General features: G+C 39.5%; 1 non-coding gene across 1 annotated transcript; it reads left to right on the top strand.

Annotated features, from left to right (window-relative positions):
- Window positions 1-4,692: 4,692 nt before the first annotated feature.
- LOC141709121 (small nucleolar RNA R71) lies at window positions 4,693-4,799 on the top strand. Its single transcript, XR_012569714.1, has one exon. It is a non-coding gene; the product is annotated as a small nucleolar RNA R71 (small nucleolar RNA).
- Window positions 4,800-5,308: the final 509 nt, after the last annotated feature.

Genomic DNA, 5,308 nt, shown 5'->3' with positions numbered 1-5,308 from the left:
TACTAAATAACATTAACTCAGAGAATTAAGGTTGAATTACTATATATGACAAACATGGGATCCTAACTTCACTACTACTTCATTCAATAGCCTTATTGTTCTTAACCTTAGCATGTGATTGTGATGACACTAATCAGATAACACGAAACTGATAAACGCCAACTTTCGTTGAACGAGTACCATTCTACCAGACATCCACAAAAGAGATAGAAGCTGAATAGGCACCAATTATATTAAGACTCTATATGTCTATAGAATTTGACAACATAACGGTTTAAGCACAAGTTATCCATAATGATTATATAGGGCAAGTAAAACGGTTAGAGTTACCTACGAATCATGCATACACATACATGAACCTATGCTAGCATCAAGTTCTAAACCTCTATATTCACTGTCACTTCAATAGAGAATAACATGCTATCTTATATGTTAGCTACGCACATAAGACGAATAAGCACAACCAATACTAGGATATCAATCAATCACCACACACCAAGATATCAAAACAAATTAATTATTGAAATCCATAAGTAAATCCGCTAAAATCTCACGATAACGATTAGCCCATAATTGAACTCATCGTCACCATGGGTTCCAATGAAAGCATGGTATAAAACAAGGTCTTAATAAACTGAATAGTAATTAAAGTACGAATAAACGAGATCTAGGTTCAACAAGAACGAAAACGAGCATCCAAAGTTGCAACTAATTCAAAGAATCACAAGTTGAAAACAAGATCTTCTTTTTCGGAGTTGTTCTGTGCTTCTAGGTCTTCTCCTTGGTATCCCAATCTTCTCGGATGATGAAAACCCTTTTTTTAAGTATATATACGCCCCTAGTGGACCTGGACCCTTAAAATTGTCAAATTCCCCTCAGAAAAGGCTTTTTCAGCGAAATCATCCACCAGGCTTTTTCAGTGAAATCAGCCACTAGCCGCGCCCTGAGGGGCCGCTCAGCTCTCCTGAGCGGGCGCTCAGCTCTCTGGGCGGCCGCTCAGCTCTCCTGAGCGGGCGCTCAGACAGCTTCTGGAAAAAATTCTGATGAATCTTGTTTTGGCCATAACTTGAGTTCTACTCGTCAGAATTAGGCGATTCAACTGCCCACGTGAAGCTAACGAGATTCTCTACAACTTGCCAATTGACTTGGCTTCCAATTTTGATCACTTTTCAATATATTTCCTTTAAAAGCTCTTTTCTTCATATAACTGATACCTGAAATGGAATAACACAAAAATAAATCAAAATACCAACAACTTGAGTCCAAAACACCAATTTAAGCTTGTAATAAAGCATTCCAAGTGGATATAAAATCCACTTATCACACTCCCAAGCTTGAATCGATGCTTTTCCTCAAGCATAAACAGACTCAAAACTACAGAACAAACCTAATGCATGAATGCAACTACGTGAAGGCAACTAAATGATAATGCAATCGATCCCCTCAGAATAACCATAACCAAATGAATAAGCCAATGCATCTAAGAATGCAATGACTTTAAACAGAGCTCGAATAAATCCCACAAACGAACTCACAAACCAGAAACGTGCGTGTGTGGATGCTTCACAGACATGTCTTGATACTAGATCAATAACCATAACTTATCTATCATCGAAACAATCAAAAGTTTATAAACAGAATAGACAATAAACGCATTATGACTCACAACACCTCCTTTCTACTAGAGTTATACAAAGATTCACACTATTATTGAACACATAGCAAAGATGCTTATTTGACCGTGCAATGAATGAGGTCCCAAAAGACTTATGTAGTAATACCGATGTAGCGAGCGTTAGGTTAGCGGATCCCAGACTATAAAAGCCTTAGGTCACTAGGCACAAAGTCCCCTAGAACTTAATAACTCGAGTATTAAAGAGCTCACTCTTGATCAATTATGCATAAACACATACTTTTTTTCTTTCTTTTTTTTTCTCTTTTTTCTTTTTTTCTTTTTTTCAACAATTTCTGAATGATTGTGTTTCGCTCCATCTCATTCAACCCCAGACTACTCATAAAAATATGAGCTGGCTACTAGCCAATTGACGCCTAGCCTTACAACAAATAGCAATGAAATCCAAGTTTTTCTCCAAATTAAAAAAATCAGTGTTTTTATGTCATTACGAGAATATCACAAATTCTAAATATAACCAAGTGATTAAATCTTAACATTAAACAAGTATGATCATGATCTAGATCAAAAGCAACCCTATAAGACTTTGTGAAAATATTTGTTTCTGGCATGCAAATCAATTCATTAGGACTTAAACATCCCTCTATTCGTCATCACCACACTCAAATCAACATCAACTTATCAAATATCATAGTTCATCTTAAGGCATCATGCTAAATATGCATGCAAATGCAACTATATGAAATCACATAAAAACAAACAAATATGTCCTAAATGAACAATCATGCAAAAATATTATTGAACTACAACTAAACATGCAATATGAATCTATATGAATCTATATGGACACACACTACTAATCCTTACATTATCACCCCCAAACTTAAAATTTTCAATGTCCTCATTGAAGGCAATAATAAGGATTTCAGGCATACCTAGTAGTTGGAAGAATCACCCTCGTCGGGTGGAGGATCAGGTGGCCAATCAACCTCGCCACCAGTATCTCGAACAACAGTACCGAAAGCATGTGTCAAATCTGCAGCAAAATGACGGTGAATGTCGTGCATGGCCTCCATACGCCTAATTACTCGCCTGTACTGCTCATCACCAACACCAGTCCTATCAACTACCTGCTACACATAAGAAGAACCCTCTGTAGGCACTGGAGGATCCGTTCAGCTACCCTGTACATCATCAAAGATATATCCCAACCCCTTGTCAGGGGTGCACCTAAGAATGAATAACTCAAGTGATCTGGCTTTCGGTTGAGCTCAAGTGTGGGAGCATCTTCAATAGACGGCTCGAGACGGTCCTGAGAAATTTTCAGCTCTGCTAACCCAAGAGAATCGAATGGAAAATCCAACTTCCTCTTCCACGGAGGTGCATTCAAAACCTGAATTTGCTCTACTTTAAAGCACTCATCTTTAGCTGTGGGTAACTTTATTTCCTTGAACATATTAAAAGTGACCTTTTGATCGTGAACCTTCATCGAAAGCTCTCCTTTTTGCACATCGATCGTAGTTCGGCCTGTAGCCAAGAATGGTCTTCCCAAGATGATGGGAATCTTCTTATCTTCCTCGAAATCAAGAATTACAAAGTCAGCAGGGAAGAAAAGTTTATCCACCTTGACCAAGACATCCTCCACTATACCTCGTGGATAAGCGATGGAACGATCAGCTAGTTGCAATGACATGTATGTTGGTTTCCGATTAGGCAGACCAAGCTTCTTGAAGATAGATAAGGGCATCAAATTGATGCTAGCTCCTAAATCACATAAACACTTATCGAATGACAAGTTTCCGATGGTGCAAGGAATAGTGAAGCTTCCAGGATCTTTAAGCTTCGGAGGCAATTTCTATTGCAGCACAACACTGCATTCCTCCGTTAGAGCAACGGTCTCTAAGTCATCGAACTTCACTTTCCGAGAGAGAATACCTTTCCTAAACCTCGCATAGCTAGGCATCTGTTCAAGAGCTTCAGCGAAGGGTATGTTGATATGAAGTTTCTTGAACACTTCCAAAAACTTCTCAAACTGCTTATCCGACTTTTTCTTCTACGACCTCTTAGGAAAAGGAGGTGGAGGATAGATCTGTTTCTCCCCTGTATTACGCTCAGAAGGAGTATGTTCCACAGTAGTCTTCCTTGGTTCCACCTCTGCTTCCTTCTGCACACCTTCTTCAGCCACAACTGTATTTTCTGAAACTTGAGATTTTTCAGGCTCTTCGTCTGGCTGAACATGGGGGCTTGCGACATTTCCAGACCTTAAGGTGATGGCGTTCACCTGTTCTTCAACTTCCCTCTTACCTGGATTTGTTTCTGTATCACTAGGAAGCATTTCTGGTGGCCGATTTAATAAGGCATTAGCAATTTGCCCTATTTGGTTCTCCAGAGTCTTGATAGAAATAGCCTGGCTTTGGCATATAAGAGCCTGGTTTTTGCACATAAGCCTCAACTCCTCCAATTCAGATTTTTCATTCGAAGATAGACCTGCATCATGATTTTGTTGTTGAATTTGGAGTTGTTGTTTTGGTGCAATTTGTTGCTGAAAACCAGGAGGGTTGAATAGCTTATTTCCAAACTGCTGGAACGGCTATTGCATCACATTCTGATTATTACTCCAGTTGAAGTTAGGATGATTCCAGTTGTCAGGATGATAAGTGTCTGGAACTGGTTGCTGCGATCTCTGAAAGTTGCTCACAAACAGAGCTGATTCACTAGATATAGCGCATTGCTCTGTCATATGCGGACCTGCACACAGCTCACAAACACTAATTATCTGCTTAACACCATAGTTAGCTAGAGAATCGATTTTCATAGACAACGCCTTTAGTTGAGCAGTGATAGCCGTAGCTGTATCTACCTCAAGAACTCCTGCTACCTTGCTCTGTGGCAATTTCTGGGTTGGATACTGATATTCATTAGCAGCCATCAGTTCAATTAGATCATAAGCTTCCTCATAGCTTTTTGCCCATAATGCTCCACCTGTTGCTGCATCGAGCATGGGTCTGGACTGTGCTCCCAACCCATTGTAAAAACAATTGATGATCATCCAATCAGGCATTCCATGATGTGGACACTTCCTAAGCATCTCCTTATAGTGCTCCCAAGCTTCATATAAAGATTCTCCTGATTGCTACGCAAATTGAGTAAGAGCATTCCTGATTGCAGCTGTCTTCGCCATAGGGTAGAATTTAGTAAGAAACTTCTGAGCAAGATCTTCCCAAGTAGTAATCGAACCAGCTGGTAGAGAGTGTAACCAGCTCTTAGCCTTGTCCCTCAGAGAGAATGGGAACAGTCTCAGCTTCATAGCATCTTCAGAAACACCATTGAACCTAAAGGTGTCGCAGATCTCTATGAAATCCCTAATGTGTGTATTGGGAACTTCCGTTGGAGAACCCCCAAACTGGACTGAAGTATGTACCCATTGAATTATGCCAGGCTTGATCTCAAAGGTATTATCTGTGATAGCAGGAAGGATAATGCTAGATTGAATGTCATTGATCATGGGTTGAGAAAAATCCATCAAGGCTTTCGTTCGTGCTGCTGGATCTCCCATTTTAATGAGTACATGAAACACAAACAAATAAACCATGAAAGTAAAAGAATCCGAGTAAGTGAACTTTAACAACCACTGATGTTAAGCACATAAACTAAAAATTAACACTGAGTCCCCAG

This window comes from Apium graveolens, chromosome 2 (assembly GCF_009905375.1).
Source record: "Apium graveolens cultivar Ventura chromosome 2, ASM990537v1, whole genome shotgun sequence".
Classification (NCBI taxonomy): domain Eukaryota; kingdom Viridiplantae; phylum Streptophyta; class Magnoliopsida; order Apiales; family Apiaceae; genus Apium; species Apium graveolens.
The sequence above is the reverse complement of the archived record's forward strand: the minus strand, read 5'-3'. Positions and strand labels throughout refer to the sequence as shown.